At 43.7% G+C, this 17392-nt stretch overlaps 1 protein-coding gene across 1 annotated transcript in view; it reads right to left on the minus strand.

Annotated features, from left to right (window-relative positions):
* The window catches only part of STK3 (serine/threonine kinase 3), a 198071-nt gene that overhangs the window by 40243 nt on the left and 140436 nt on the right, over positions 1-17392 (minus strand). The gene's annotated exons all lie outside the window — the stretch shown is intronic.

Raw genomic sequence — 17392 nt, forward strand, 5'->3', positions numbered from 1 at the left:
GATGGTTCACATGTACCAAAGGATGCTTTCACAGAGCAATTTTGGCTATGGAAATGGCCATGTGAACCAGTCCCAAGGCCCACATTAAAATGTAAAGTGTGCCATCAAGTTGATTTCAACTCCTGGTGCCCACAGAGCCCTGTGGTTTCCTTTGGTAGAATACAGGAGGAGTTTACCATCGCCTCCTCCCACATAGTATGAGATTATGCCTTTCAGCATCTTCCTATATCACTGCTGCTCAATACAGTACCAGCAGGGATTCGAACTGGGAACCAGTGGTCCCTCTAATTTTTTTCATCTCTGTGAGGAATGAGTTTTGTTCTGGGTGGCAGTATCAAGGCAGTATGTGCACACCAGCTTTCAGAATGGGGCCTTCCTGATTCAACCTGAGCGGGATCTAAAATGAACTGAGTAGACATCCAAAAACTTGTGAGCGTGTGCACATGCACACACCTTAGAGGGAACAGTGCCGGGAACCTTCTGCTTGTTAGTCAAGCATTTCCCCGCTGCGCCACTTAAGGTGGCCAAGGCCCACATTAAAGCTTATAAATAAATGCTGGTTTTCAAACTCTAGTGGATGTTTTGCTTTTGAGATTAAGTATTTCAGGAGGAGCTATAGCCACCTAATGGCACAGCGGGTAAATGACTTGACTAGCAAGCCAGCGGTTACTGGTTTGAATCCTCGCTGGTATGTTTCCCAGACTATGGGAAACACCTATATCAGGCAGCAATGGTATAGGAAGATGCTGAAAGGCTTCATCTCATACTGCATGGGAGATGGCAATGGTAACCCCCTCCTGTATTCTACCAAAGAAAACCACTGGGCTCTGTGGTCGCAAGGAGTCGACACCAACTCGATGGCACACTTTAATTTAGAGTAGAAAAGTAATAGGGGGCAGGAGATAGTTAACTTTCCACTCACCAGGGCTATAATTTAACAAGTAGCGGGAGAAATTTCCTTGGGTATGTGAGGGAAACAGCCTGCTCATTACTCTCCCCTCCCACCTCCCTCACTCATTGGCAAGCTACTGGCTGCTGATCAGAACACAGGGAATGTGTGATATTTGCAAAAGAGCAAGAGCAAGGGCATGCCCAGAATGTTTTGTTTTTCAAAATGGCCATACAGTTACATAGCAACATAGGAAGCTGCCTTCTACTGAATCAGACCATTGGTCCATCTAGCTCAGTATTGTCTATATAGACTGGCAGCAGCTTCTCCAAGGTTGCAGGCAGGAGTCTCTTTCAGCCCGATCTTGGGAGATGCCAAGGAGAGAACGTGGAATCTTGCATGAAGATATTCCAAGCAGATGTTCTTTCCAGAGCAGCCCCACCTTCCAGTGCTCATATGCAGTCTCTCATTCAAATGCAAACCAGGGCAGACCCTGCTTAGCAAAGCAGTGCAATTCATGCTTGCTGCCACAAGACCAGCTCTCCTGCAGCAAAGATATGGCCGGGGGAGAAGGAGGTGGCCAGGGGCCCATTTTCTCTTCACCCTCATCAGACTTGCTATTCCTCTGCCACCCACTCACCATTTTCTCCAATACACCCGCCGCCACTTCTCCCTCCTACAGAGATCCAGTTACAAGCATGAAAAGCTTAAAGACCCACCCCATCACTTCTCCACTTTAAATGCTTCCTCCAACTATTTTTCCTAAACATGGATTGAACATGTAAACATGGATGGATGTGTTTTCAAGGTCTATTTTACAAGGTCTAGGTTCCAGGTCTCACTGAAATCACCAAAATTGACTTGACGTAATGCATTACAACTGGAACACCAGTCTTCCATGACAAGTCAAGAGACTGGCATATTTAAGTGCGCCAGTTTCTACAGCCAAGGAATCATGGCAGTGATATAACCAATGTGGTATGTGGATCTTGATTTATATCCTTCTGCCATAAAAAGTTTTTATTGTCGATTTACCTGAAGTAATACCTGAAGTTGCTCTCTTTAAGAGAAAATGCTGGAGGCTGAAAGCTTAAGAAGCCAAGACAGAGATTAGAATTCTCTGAAGGATTAAGTAGCCTTTACTCTGGGGGCAACCACCAAGTAAAGACTCAGCAGCCAAATTTTTGGCATGCAGGCAGCTTTCCAGCCTAACTTTTTTCAAGTCAGAGTTCATTAAATTGGGAATTTAAGATGTATAAAGATTTAAGTTTATGAATATAAACAAAGAGAGCCAGCATAGCGTAGTGGTTATAGCACTGGACTAGGACTGGGAAGACCCGAGTTCAAATCCCTGTTCAACCATGAAATTCACTGGGTGACTCTGGGCCAGTCATGTACCTCTCAGCCTAACCTACCTCACAGGGCTGTTGTGAGGATAAAAATAACCATGTACACTGCTCTGAACTCCTCAGAAGAGCAGGATATAATTGTAATAAATAAATAAATAGAATTAATCATTTGTATTTTGAGACCAACATAGCCAAATTTTGATTTTAAAACTTCTGGTACCTGGATAGGGCTAGAGCCTGAGAGGTCAGTGCCTGGTGGATTATGGCAGGATTAGAAGCAAACACAAAAGCTTGTTTGCTCCTGCGGTTGCTGCTAACAGATTTTTTTTTCTTTTGCGGGGGGGGGGGGAGAATGTCTGAGCCTGTGCTTGGGTCCTATTGTGGCAGAAGATGCTGTCCAGGCAAGCTGGTGCAGTGGCAAGCTATACAACTGCTACTGCCTATTCTGCCACCCCCTCTGCAGTTTAATACAGAATTGCTACAGAGAAAGAACACGTGTGCATTCTTCATACACTGTGTGTAAGGGAACACTAGGGCAGTGCTCAACAAAACTGGCTGTTTAGTATGTGCAAACTACAAGCATATGAACTATATTAAAATGAGGATGCTGACCTTTGCTCAGAAAATGCTAACTTTACTCAGAGCCTTCTATCAATGAATCCCAAATTCTGGCTTTTAAACAACCAGATTAAAAGAAAATACAAAATAAATACATCTGAGAATGGTCCACAAACCAAAAGGTGCTGGCTTTTTTTTGCAAGCTGGCAACTCTATTTGAGGCACAAAGCAGCTGGAATGAATTGTGTGATCTCACCTGTCCAGAACTCGGCGCTCAAGCTTCTGGCAGTAGGGATTGTCAACTATTAGCAGTGGCTGATATATCAGAATACTTTGTTGGTTGGAGGAAATGGGATAATCATTCCTTTCTCACAGAAACTCAACATCACTGACTATTTAATGTTAATGATTTTAATGTTTAAATGATTTTAATTGTAAATCACCCAGAGACACAAGTTTTGGGGGGTATAGAAATGTGTTAGATAGACAGATAGACAGACAAACAAACAAACAAACATTAAATAATATAATATAATATTATTCATCCTTGTAACTGCAACTTCAGTGTCACTGCTGAGGTCCTGAACAGGTTTCTGTCTATTCTTCACACAGATCATTGTTTAAATGTGGCACCATAAACACTATTTTATCTAAATTTATTCTCTTATCTGGAGTGCAAAGAAATCCTTTTTCAGAAAAGATGTTTAATGCATATCACGGCAGATTGATTCTACCAGATTGATTCTTTTTCTCCGAGGAAAAAGTCAGGCCATCCTGATCTTAAAACTACTTACAATGCAACATTTGCTGCAAATTTATTGGATAAAGCATATTCTATTCCTTCATGCAGTCTGTTGAAAAGTTATTGAAGACAGGAAGAGAGAGCAAAACTTCATTTAAAATGATCTTTTTGTGGAGCTAGTCTCATCTGTAAGATGCTACCCTCATACAAATGGTGATTTCTAAAAAAATATCTTTCACTTCATAAAAATACCGGTTGACATCCAGGGCAACATTCCAGTAGTGCAAGAGGAACACATGCCCGGGGGGGGAGGGGGGGAGCAGCTTTCCTAGCTTTGCTGGGGCTGCCAAGCTTTGGATACACAGCAGTTCATCCTGGAGCCACTTCTGAGGACTCTAAGGGTCTGGCACTCCTTCCCCCTCCCCCAATCCTTATTACCCAAAGCCCCTTGCTTGACACTTTCATGATGCACAGGGATGCCTTCCCAGCACTGGAGTTAAAGAACCAGTGGCTGCTATTGCTTTGATGCAGGGGTGGGACCAGATCCCATCACAAGGGGCTTACAGATTAGATGCATTTTAACATTTTTCATTTTAAAAAGTAACTACAAAAACAAAAGTAGTAAACAAGCAGTACCCTGGTAGTCTAAAGCCTTTAACAGTCTCCATAAACCTAAACAGCAATTTCTTCATGCTCAATCTTCATTGTTTTCTAAAGCCATAATTGAGTGGGCCTGTTAAGAAGCATGGGACACACAACTGCACCTTGGGAGGCACTCTACAGGACAACTCCCCCAGGGCCTCCTTCTGGAATCTGTACAGTATATATTCTTGGTACTGAGAGATCCAGAAGATAATCAACATGGCTAGATTCCCCTGACTCCCAACAAAGGTAACCAGCTGGGGCATCCAAGACAGTTTTGATCCAGTCCCAAACCCTGGTCCAGTAAACTCTTTATCTTGTATCAGTCTAATACAACAGTCCTTTAAACTTTCCTGCCACCACATTCTCAATCACCTTGCCCAAGCAAAGTAGATAGGAGTCTGGCTGGTAATTATCAGGTCCGGAGGAATGCCGTCTTCAATAGTGGTATCACCACTGCCCCCTTCATGTGTGCAGAAACCTCACAGAAGGGAGTTGCAGAGCAATTCAGCCTCCCTTGACTGGACAATCTAGCCAGAAGGGTCAAGTATGCAAGAGGCTGAACAAATCCCTCAAAAAGGTGTTGTCTGCATCTGTAAGCGACAACTGAAATTCAGCCAAGCAAATGTGACCGATGCATGCCATGGATAGTACCTTGTGCCTAAGATTCACAGTTAGTGTGGCGCCTTGGAGTGGCTCCAAACAATTTTATCTGCAAACATGCTACAGAAGTCAAAATGGACAATTTATTGTTTGATATCGACACCACTTTTCATTAAAATAATACCAAAAGTGCTTTACAATTAAAACAATGCATGAATACAGATATTAAATATGAACTAGCTGAACCTGCACAGAGCATCTGTGCGGTAGTTCACTTCCTTTTGGGGGTTAGTTGGGAGAATTTGTTTGGCTGGTCCTCCCACAGCTCTCTCGCTCGCGCTGTCGCTCCCCCCACGCGCCTCTCTCGCTCACGCTGTCTCCCCCCCCCGCACGCCTCTCTCGCTAGCGCTGTCTCCCCCGCCACCTGCCTCTCTCAATCGCTAGAGTCTGCGGCCACCACCGGTCACCAGGCCAGGCCTGCCAGCGTGGGCCAGCCAATTCTCCTACTCCCCTCCCCCCAAGCCTTCTGCCTCAGTCCCCTCCCCCCAATCCTTCTTCCCCAGCTTGCTCCCTCCTCCGTATCCACCTCTTTCTCTCTCTCTCTCATTCGTGCTCCCCCCTGCCTCCGCTTTTTATCCTGCTTGTGTTTTCCCTGCTGGCCGTTGCCGCATCCTCCTTCCTCCAGTCCCTGGTGTCGGGCCGTCAAGCGTTCAGCCAGCTCCTTCCTGCAGCCCTCCCTCTAGAGAGCATCTTCCGAAGCGGCCAACTGTTTGTCTCTGCCCAGCCAGGCTCCCCCGCTTTCTCTTCCCTCCCTTCTGCCCCAGTCTGTTCAGTTCTCCTCTCCACTTGCCCGCTTTCCTTCCTTTCTTTTCCTCCCCAAACGGCCACTTCCCTACGCGGCCAACCAGCCAATCCGGCACCTCCATCGCCCAGCCAATCCGCTGGGTTGCCGGGACGCATCCCCACAGAGGCACGTCTACGAGAATTAATATAATAGATATAATGCATTATTTTAATATATATTTAAAAGTTTAAAACCCTATATAAAACACAAAACACAAAGCAGCCACAGTAAAAACTTTATTCTCATGAAAGCCTAGATGAAGAGCCAGGCAGGGGCATAGCTAGGGGAGAAGGGGCCCGTGTTTGACCCACTCCCTGGCAGCCCTTCGGAGTGAGGAAGATAATGAAGAAAATAGGGAGGGTGGAGCTGGGGGGCCCGGGTTCTTTGAACTTATCTGCTCAATTACAGCTACACCCCTGGAGCCAGGCTTTTACTTGTTTTCTAAAAACTGTGTTGGAGGCTGAGAAGCAATGCCAGCCAGGAGAGCATTCCAAAGCCTGAGGGCAATGACTGAGAAGGCCCTGTCCTGTGTGCTCGACAGCCGAGTCTCTCACCATCCGCACACGGACTGCAGATATTTCCAGAGTCATCTCGGGGGGTCATGAGTAGTTATTTACAAGGAACCTTCATATTGCATATTATCATATTTTCAAACTGCTTAGTTCCCATCATCTGCCTTATATTGACTGTATATGGACAACTCCCACATGCATCTGTCAGGATGTTCCTGAATTAAACCTTTGACAGAATACAATAAACGTTACTTTTCAAGTTTTCACGGTGCTGTATCAAAAGCAAAGTTCTGTACACGTCAGCAGAAGCAGATGAACAGTTCACTATAGGTTGCCTACTGTTAAGATACTCTTTGAAAGTATGAGCAATACTGAAGTGAGGTAGCTGTTACAGAAGTATTCATCTTTCTTCATGTTACTCACCCTTAAGCAGTGTAACTACACTGCCATAACACAATGCAGATTCTATTGCTTCCCTAATCCTTGTTCCCTCCTGTTTTTCCCCTTGTCTTACATTCTAGATCCAAAGTTTTTGACAGAAATCGGATCTATTTGCTTTTCTAAAGAGCTGTATACATTATTGCCATTGCTGTTTTTTGTATGTCTGTTGAGCCAAATCAGTTCTGTATCTAGTGTTGGTTATCTTCTTTAAGTTTTAACATCTCCTAGGAGGACAGGGCTCTTCTCAGAACAGGGTACTTGTGAGTGCTTCTGTAGAAGTGCCATGGTTGCCAATCTTTTGTCACATCAAAGTTATTTCAGGGTTACTAAGGTTAACAAACCACCACTGAACCAATTAAGTAAAAGCTTAAGCTTAATATTTACACGTAAAATGTGCTGATAAGGTTATTGAAATCTTAGGATTTGCATTAATAATGTAAGGAAGTCTTACAGTTTCAAAAAGTGTATACAGATGTTTCTTAAATGTAGTAAGTGTGTTGCTTTAAAAGATGTATGATCATATTTGGAAAATTGCTCTTGCATGTCTTGGCAGTTTGTTAAAAACTGCGAATTTTTAAAACTAACTGGTGTTTTGATAGATTACATTCAAGGTCACCTTTTGTTTAAGTGAGGTTTTGTTTGCTGCAATTAAACCATGCCAGGTGTATTGGAAACAGAAGGTTTGGCTAATTCAGAGTAAATGAGAACAAAATACAAGGTCATTATTCGTCTCTAGTGAGCTTCCAAATGAATGTTGCAGATGGAACTATTTATAATACATTTTGCATGGTCAAGGATTGCTTGAAGTTGCTGTCCATGGCTTTTAAATTAAACTACCCACAGGTTTTTAAAAGTGTACCTGTAAAACTATGTTCAATCTATTCCTGAAGTTAAATTATAGTGCTTTTAGTATCCAGTCATGCAGCTAGGTGACCAATAATCATAGCACCAACATGTTTCATTTGAACATGTTTCCAGATAGGTGGCTGTACATGATACCGCCCGGAATCTTTGGATTGGGCAGTATATTAAATGTCTCTAATAAATAAATAAATGATACCACCTACCTAAAAGTGGTAAAATCCCCTGTGTAAGACAGGCTTCCAAGTCCATTCAAATAATATGAAAAAACTGTATAATACAAGTAATTTTTAAAATTTGATGTAATTTAAAGCGACTTTGATATGAACATGACAGCCTAGTGAGCACACCCATGTAATTTTGATCGAATGTGTGACTTCAAATAAAAGACCTCTAGTAAAGAAACACAAACTGCTACATCAGTTTGATCAGTATCAGTACTTCAGTAACTTCTTAAGAGTTGTAAATTCAGTTTAGGTTTAGGCTGCATTCCTTCAAAACAAATTTGACTTGGAAATTGCACACAAGTAACATGGCAGGAGTGCAAACAATTTTGAATTTTTTGCTAAACCATTGTTCTTGCTACATGATTTTGTGATTGTAAACCAAGATTACATTTGTTGGTTCAAATAGATCTTTGTCACTGGTGGTAGCCACTTTGGGCTAATGTCTTCTTTAAACTGAAAAGGATGCCACCTGGAATTTGCTGCTTTCTCCCTCTAACACTGTTTTAAGACATTGTTTCCTGAAAAGGTGTCTGCTAACTAACAGGACTTTCTGCACATAACTGTAAATCAGTTAAAGCTGTAGAGAGTTTTACACTTAACATTTGCAGGCTTTAAATACTACAGTAAATCACACTATTTTAACAATGTGCTGTGCTAGCTTTAAATAATAATAACATCTAGCTTACTATTACTGCTACTATGGTGACCTACACGTGGAGTAGTAGCTACAATGCTGGAGCAATAGATAGATATTTTATTTACGGCCAATGGCCAAAACAAAAACAACAACACAATAAACATTATTCCAGCATTCAACATTAACTCAATCATTAACTTTAGCATCAATCAATGAACTACGAATTCTAATTGCTATGTAACAAAATTTTGCTACAACATGAGAGATGCAGAGTGCATTATCTTCAAGTAAAAATTTCACCAGCAAATCATCTGATTTATGTTGAAACCTAGAAAGAAGCGGCAGAATCAAATGGCATCTGATATTACTGTGGAATCTACAGCGTAATAAAATTTGAACGATTGATTCCAGTTCGCCCGAACCACAAGGGCACAAGCGAGCCTCCGGGGTAGATGTTGAAATCTCCCCGTTAATATAGCTGAAGGAAAGGCATTAAAGTGTGCTCTTGAAAAAGCCCAGCAGAACCTTCTGACAGTTATGGTGGACAAATATGAAGCCAGAAAAAAACCCACCCTGGCCTTAAACTGACAGTAGAATACCGGCAGACAAGCCAGCTCATTCTGGAGCTCCATATCATTTAGACGTTGACGGACTAATTTTTTGGCATTCACTGGATCAGTTTCTAATAAAAATTCAGGGTCCAGGCCAATATGGGAAAGTTTATCCATAATCGTCATCAGCCAAATAGGCCAGAGTGTAGCCGAAAGAAACCCAGGCACAAGTCCCACTGGCAGGAGGTGAAGCTTCCGCCAGTAGAAAACAATCTGCAACCATGCCCTGGTCTCAATCCTCCACAACCCAGCCTCCTGTCGTAGCACCACATTAGGGGTGCATCTAGGTGTACCAAAATGCGCTCTTTGAAAGCCCAACTGAACCCGCTCTAGGGGCATAAAACTATCAAAAGGGCCCAACTGAACTCCATACAAAAGTTTCAGTACAGTTTTAGCGAGGAACAATTTAATGGTGGCAGAGATATATCCTCCGCCCTGTGCATGGTGAAATCTCAGAATAGCTACCGCGCTTTGTTGAGCCAAATCAGAAACCATTCTAGCACGAGCATGTTGCCTGTTGTTATATTGAAATACCACACCAAGATATTTGATTTGCTTTATTTGCTCAGGAGCAATTTGAACCTTAGTTCAAATCCCCATGCAGCCACTGCTGTCTCAAAAAAGTGCTGTAGTTAGAGCAAAACTTCAAACATACTTGAGGGCCCCCCCTCAAAAAGATGACTGAATAAACTTACCTATTATACACTATACATATTTGCATATTCATATATTAAGGACTGCCAGAAGAGGAAAGAGATTTAATAATCTAAATCCATGCCCCGTTTTGCTTCATATTTCAGCTGAATTAAATACCTAGATCCTAAAGAGGAACAGAAATCACCTAACATCAGCAAGGAACCATAACTAGAAATACCTTGAAACCAAGCATTAAAAAAAATACTCTTTTAAAGTCCATCTTCAGTAAAATTTGGGGCAGCCTTTCCCAAAGAAACCAGCGACACAATCTGTATCAACAATATGGAACCTCTTCATCTGCAGGCACACACATCCGTGGTGGCAAAGAGTAATGTTTGCCGCCTGTGTGCCTCCTTATGCCTGTGCCTGAGGTGAGGGCTTCACCCTCTATTATGGAAGGGCCACGCCAGCACACAGAATAGAGAAGAATGGCGAACAAAAGAAGAGTAATGATGGACCAAAAGGTCCACCTAATCCAACTCATGCTCCATCAGCAGCCAGTCAGAAGATTTTAAGAAGCTGATGAGCCTGTCATGGCCAGTGTTCCCTCTAACAGGGATTCCCAGATGTTGACTATAATCCCCAACCAAAGACTACTGCAGCTGGGGATGCTGGGAGCTGTAGTCAACAACATCTGGGAATCCCTGTTAGAGGGAACACTGGTCATGACTAAGGCAACTACCCCTCGTTGCTTGCCCCTTGCATCTGGAGATCTATCGTATCCTATCATAGCCAATGGTTGCTGCCATATTTATCCTCATAAATAAATAGAGTTGTAAAGAATTTAACAACACGCCCACATCCCTAATACATGCTAGTGGGCACCACAGTATTTCTACCCATGGCAGAAAACAAAAATGAGGTTATTATTATTTATTTCTACATGATTTATATACAAAAACAGGCACTACCCCGATTTTTTTTTAAAGCTAAGAAAACCCATAATCATAATTGTTCACAGCACCTTAACTATGTCATCTTTATTACTGCTGTATGGAAGTCATTGGTGCTGGCATGGCCTGGTTGGTTTATTCTGCACGTTTGTTGGCCTCCAAGTTTGTCTCCACATATTGTATTGTGCTGCAAAGCCTAAAATTCAGGCTAAATTATGAGAGACAGTTTCAAGGCAGCTTATGAGTCCTACTATTCCAAGCATCATGACCAACTGCCAATCCTAAACAGTTCCCAGGAGCAGTTGGAGGGGGGTTTCTTGTCTATGGGACCCCTGAGACAACAGTTGTTTACATGCTATTGTGCTCCAAGGATTTCATTTAGCTAAAGCAACAGATTTGAAGCATTAACATAATCAGCTTCTAAATAACCAAGGGTATGTTTCCATGGGCAATCTTCCCATATGCCTTGTGGTATGCAGGAATAAGGAATACACCTGATCTTCACAAAGCACATGGGGCCCATTTCCTGGCCACTGCTGCGAACATATCTATTTTTTTTTTAAGCTATCTTACTTTTTCCCCAGCTATGAACATAGGAAGTTGCTTAGAACATAATACAAGTAAATCAAAACACTACAATAATAATAACTAGCTTAACCCACGCAGAACATCTTCACACTAGTACTTAATTGCTCCCTTCACCCCCTGCCACAGCCTCACCCACCTCAGAGATCCCTCCACCCTCACCTGAGCCACACTCCTGTGCCGCCGCCTCCATCCGGTTGCTTCCATCCCCCTCACCCCTGTTGGTCACTCCTCCATCCCTGTCACCAATCTTGGTCATGGCTGCAGCATTGCTGGTGCCTATAGGCCAAGCTGCAGCCCCCTTACCCCAGACATCCCACCCTCACCCAAGCCCCACTCCTCTTCCCCATAGGAGCAGCAGCAGCAGTTGACCAGGCCCTTCCTCACTGCTGCCACTGCCATGACCGCTCATTCCCCTCAGTTCCCGTCCCGTCCCTTGCCTGCCTGCCTCCACCAACGGCCTCGGTAGCCCCAAACAGCAGCAGTGATTGACTGGGCCTTTCATTGCTGCCAATAGGTGCCGCCATGGCCACTCGTTCCCCTCAAGCCACTGACAGGCTAGGGCCTGTCCTTTGCCCTTCCTTCTTTCTCTCTCCCCCCTCCCTTCTTTTTCTCTCTTTCTCTCTCCTCCACTTGCTCTTTCCCTCCCTTCTCTCTCTCTCCCCCCTCCCTCTTCCTGAGTTAACAGATCTTGTTTCCTCATCTAATTACGTCAGAGACATAGGTTTTGGGTAGCACAGAAATATGTAAAATAAATAAATAACTAAAATAAATAATTGACACAATGGCAGCCGCCTCCTCCTGAAGGGGCTCTTTCCTCCCTCACAACCACTCTCTTCACAGATCCCTGCCCACTATCTATCTATCTATCTATCTAGGAAGATATTCCTCTACAATCAAGAACATCTTCCGACCAGTAACAGTTGCATCCCAACTGACTTTAGCCATCACAGGCTCCTCCTCCCTGTCGGCATTTGGAATCCCCACTGCCTAATCACCATGATGCCACAGGTTCCTCCTCCCTATCTGCATATGGAATCCCCACTGCCCAATCACCATGATGCCAGAGGCTCCTCCTCCCTATCTGCAAATGGAATCCCCACTGCCCAACCACCATGGTGCTTCTGCTCTCACAGGCTCCTCCTCCGTATTTGCATATGGAATCCCCACTGCCCAACCACCATGGTGCTTCTGCTCTCACAGGCTCCTCCCCGCTATCTGCATGTGGAATCTCCACTGCCCAATCACCACGGTACTTCTGCTCGTGAAAGCTGCCACACACGGGATTAGCCACGACATGTCCCATGTTTGTATACACCTGGATGACATTCTGGTGACAGGAAAGATAGAGGCAGAACATTTACAAGATTTAGACAAAGTCCTGACCAAGCTTTCATTGGCCAGCATGCATCTCAAGGAGGTAGCCTTTCTGCCAAACATTAAAAGCAGGGGGGTATGGGGCAATTCTTGCAGGACGAATATTTAAAAAAAAAAAAAAATTCCAGGAAAAGCTCACCCACAAAATGGGGGCATTATCACTCACCACAGTCTCAGCAGCACACTCACAAAGTTAAGGTGAAATTTGACAATAGTGGCTTCAGCTGCAGATAAGGTCATGGGGTGGGCTTAAATCCATTTGCCTCAATTTCCTGATCTATGCCAGTCCAGCGCACATAACTGCTGGCAAGCCCCTTCCTAGATGCTCTTGTGGTGAAATGGTACAAGACTACTTTTATGCACATTGGCTTAGAACTCTTTGGAGCTGTCAGCCATAAGAGGAAATTGGAAATCATGTTCAGTGAAAGTGGGGATTTGGGTCTGGGTAGGAACTGTCTCAAAGAGGAGTTGTTCTGAGACTCAAAAGGTAAGACAGTCTAAAAAATAAAGAACTAGGTTATTAGGATAGTCTGCCCTAATTTTGCATTGTAATGAGTAAGGAGAGTAGAAGATGTCACCAGCTTTTTTTGCTTCTGTGAAGGCAGTGGCTTGAGCTGGACCCCAATGGAATTACAACTCTTTACACAAAAGAACATGTAATGGAGCTAAAATGGATGCCAAATTCGGTAGGCATATACTGTAATAGTTCAGCAAGCTCAAGAACACTTTCAGCTCAGACATGGAATATGGGGGCAGTGCCTCAGGAATGGCCTTTACCTTTTCATCGACTTGGTGTAACACCACTGCATCTATCCTATGAACACAGGTACATGAGGTCTGGAGACCGGAAAATGCATATCTCCCTCTTGAAGTGCATGCCAACCAATGACAGCTTGGTCAGTACCTTGTCTAAATTTTGTAAATGTTCCATCTTGGTCTCTGTCACTAGAGTGTCAACTAGGTATATACAAACATACAAAATGCCCTTGAATACATTGCCCATAGCCTTCTGAAAAATTCAAGGGGCCATTGAAATGTTAAATGGCAAGCAATTGTAGCAAAAAAGTCATTTGGGACTATTAACTGTCACATCAGGTTTTGAACCGTCATCCAGAAGGATCTGGAGATATGCATCACCCAAGTCGATCTTTGTTAATGTTTTCCCCTCAGATAGGGTAGAATAAAAATCCTAAATTCTGGGAACTGGCTAAGTATCTAGCTTGACCACATAGTTCACAATTATTGTATATTCCCTACAGATCCTTAAGCGACCATCTGATTTTAAAACCAGGATAATGAGTGCAGCCCAATCAGAAAATCGGATTGGTTCAATAATGCCTTGGGCCTGTAGATGATCTAATTCTTGGTTCACCTCATCACGCAAGGCATATGGTACTGGATGAGGCTTAAAGAATAGGTATTTGGCCTCTGGGTCCACATGGATCTTCCTGGTGAATCCCTTTAAAAAGGTCCCCAGGTCCCCTCTGAATAACTCTGGATGTTTCACCAGGACTACTTCTGCCCCAAGTAAGATGACATAACAAGGACATCCAGTTCAGGTTTAGTGCTCGTATCCAGTCCCAGCACGTCTTTGATGATTTATATTAGAGTAAGGACATTCATGGACATTAGTTTTTGGTATCATGTTGTCAGAACAGATTTTTTTGATATGTGTATGCATGGGTATTGTTTATAATCTTTTTACTGGTTAGATTTTCATTTGGTGTGTGTGTGTATAAATAAAAAACAGTGTTGTAATCATTTTTCATATCTCTCCCTCCCTCCCCGCCCCCCGCCCCTCTCTCTCTCTCTCTCTCTCTCTCTCTCTCTCTCTCTCTCTCTCTCTATATATATATATATATATATATATAGAGAGAGAGAGAGAGAGAGAGAGAGAGAGAGAGAGAGAGAGAGAGAGAGATGTATTAAATGCCTTTGCCAATACTATATAGTGCATGGTATTTTCAGGGGCAACCATTTTCCCTACATTGGGTTGTATGTGCATATTTCTGAATCTCATAGATGTACAGATTCAGTTAGCATTCCCCAGACACATACTCTTTGTCTGACAGGGGATTTTTGTTGTTGTCTGTGGCTTCTTGCCCTGTGTGGTCCCTTATCTTGTAAGTGCGTAACACTACAGCAGCTGGCTCAAACCGGGTCCTGTTGCGCTGTAGTCACAAACTCTAAGTGGCGTCACTAATGATGGAAAGTGAAACACCTGTGTCCACTTCCACTGTCAGTCTCTGTCCATTAACTGAAATTTACATTCATACTGGGTCCTCTTTGTGGCATTCTGCAACCGGATTAAAGGTAGTGTACACTTCCTTGACATGGTCAGCATCCTCCTCCGCAACCCAGTGAAGCCCCTTTCTCCGATCCTCCTTGCCTTTTGGCAGTGCCCATTTAACATGGCAAAAACTGGCAAGCACTCCCTGTGGGGACTGGCACAGTCATCATGTTTAATGTTTCCATGCACAGCCATCGTGTTTCCCCACAGAGGAAAAAGGTCCCAATACTTGTAGATGGATACCAGAAAAGGACCGAGATGCCAACAAAGCATCTGACAGCTTATGCATCAGGGAGGCAAGGATTTGGGCCTCTTTGACTTGGGATGGGGCCCCTTGTAACTCCAAAACATGCCAAGCAGTCACTTCCATGCCCTTTGCAATCTCCAAGGCCTTCTTAAAATCTAAGGTTGGTTCCACCAATAAGCGCCTCTGGATCATCTCATTGTTTATGCTACAGACAAGCCTATTTTGCAAGATAACATTCAGGGTCTCTCCAAAATTGCAGTGCTCGGAAAGGCGGGGTAGTGTTGTTGTTGGGTTTTTTTGGGGGGGGGGTTCCCCAGATTTGCAGACCACCCCAAACTCCCATCTCTGGGCAGTTTAGTTCTGCAACAACCTGGCTGGCATAAAAAACTATTAAATTGCAATGCTGCACAATTTCTGGAAGCTTGGGAATATAATTGTCTGTGACAATCTCAATCAGTTCCCCAAAAGAATTTTTACTGGGCTTTGCTGGGGCTAACAAACTTCTAATACACAAACACTCAGTAGTTTCTTGCCATTTTCAGTAACATTCTTTTCAAGAAAATACTGTGATAGCCTCTCTGTATACTGCAGCCAGTCTTCCTGGTCCTCCTCAAACTCCTTTATCACTCCAAAAGTAGACATAGTGGACTTTTAGTTTATATGTACAATCTCCTCATCACCACTTCTAAACTACAGATATACTACGGTGAAGTGTATGACAGTAATACTGTGTATGGCAGTAGTCCAGGTCTGGAATCAATGAAGCATGAATGACCCCAAATAGGTGCCTGTTGAGCCAATATAGGCAGCATAACTGGAACCATCACAGAATAATGTCAGATATAGTGTTCCTCATTATATAATGACTAGTATCCCTTTCTAAGAACATAAGAACAGCACTGCTGGATCAGGCCCATCCAGTCTAGCATCCTGTTTCACATAGTTGCCCATCAGATGCCTCTGGGAAGCCCACAAGCAGGAGATGATGAAGACATGCCCTCTTTCTTTCTGCTGCTCCCCTGCAACTGGTATTCAGAGTCATTCTGCCTCTGAACTTGGAGACAGCCTATAACCATCAAGACTAGGAACCACTAGTAGACCTGTCCTCCATGAATTTGTCTAAGCCGCTTTTAAAACCATCCAAGCTGGTGGACATCACCACATCCCATGGCTATTTTTGGCATTTTAGGAGTTGCCATTTTAATAGGTGTACAGCTTCTAAAGACAAAGTGGACACCATCATAAGAACAGCCCTGCTGGATCAGGCTCATGGCCCATCTAGTGCAGAATCCTGTTTCACACAGTGGCCCACCAGATGCCACTGGAAGCCTACAGGCAGGAGTTGAGGGCATGCCCTCTCTCCTGCTGCTACTCCCCTGCAACTGGTAGCCAGAGATATCCTGCCTCTGAGGCTGGAAGTGACCTATAAGCCCTCCGACTAGTAGCCATTGATAGACCTCTCCTCCATGAAGTGGTCCAAACCCCTCTTAAAGCTATCCAGGTTGTGGGCTGTCACCACATCTTGTGGCAGAGAATTCCACAAGTTGATTATGCATTTGTGTGAAAAAGTATTTCTGTTTGTTGGTCCTAAATTTCCCAGCAATCAATTTCATGGGACGACTCCTGGTTCTAGTGTTATGTGAGTGGGACAAAAATTTCTCTCTATCCACTTTCTCCACACCATGCATGATTTTATAGACCTCTATTATGTCTCCCCGCAGTCGTCTTTTTTCTAAACTAAAACTAAAAAGCCCCAGGTGTTGTAGCCTTGCCTCATAAGAAAGGTGCTCTAGGCCCCTGATTATCTTGGTTGCCCTCTTCTGCACCTTCTCCAGCTCTACAATGCCCTTCTTTAGATGTGGTGACCAGAATTTTACACAGCAGTACTCCAAGTGTGGCCACACCATAGTTTTGCATAAGGGCATTATAATATTAGCAGTTTTATTCTCAAGCGCCTTTCTAATGATCCCTAGCATGGAATTTGCCTTTTTCACAGCTGCCGCACATTGAGTCGACACTTTCAACGAGCCATCCACCATGACCCCAAGATCCCTCTCCTGGTCAGTCACTGACAGCTCAAATCCCATCAGCGTATACTTGAAGTTAGGGGTTTTCATCCCAATGTGCATCACTTTACACTCGCCAACATTGAACCGCACTTGCCATTTTGTCACCCACTCACTCAGTTTGGAGAGCTCCTTTTGGAGCTCCTCACAATCTGTTTTGGATTTCACTAGCCAAAAGAGTTTGGTATCACCTGCAGATTTGGCCACTTCGCTGCTTACCCCTGCTTCTAGATCATTTATGAATAAATTAAAAAGCACTGGTCCCAGGACAGATCCCTGGGGGACCCCACTTCTTACTTCCCTCCATTGTGAAAACTCTCCA

This window comes from Hemicordylus capensis, chromosome 4 (assembly GCF_027244095.1).
Source record: "Hemicordylus capensis ecotype Gifberg chromosome 4, rHemCap1.1.pri, whole genome shotgun sequence".
NCBI classification, from domain to species: Eukaryota; Metazoa; Chordata; class Lepidosauria; order Squamata; family Cordylidae; genus Hemicordylus; species Hemicordylus capensis.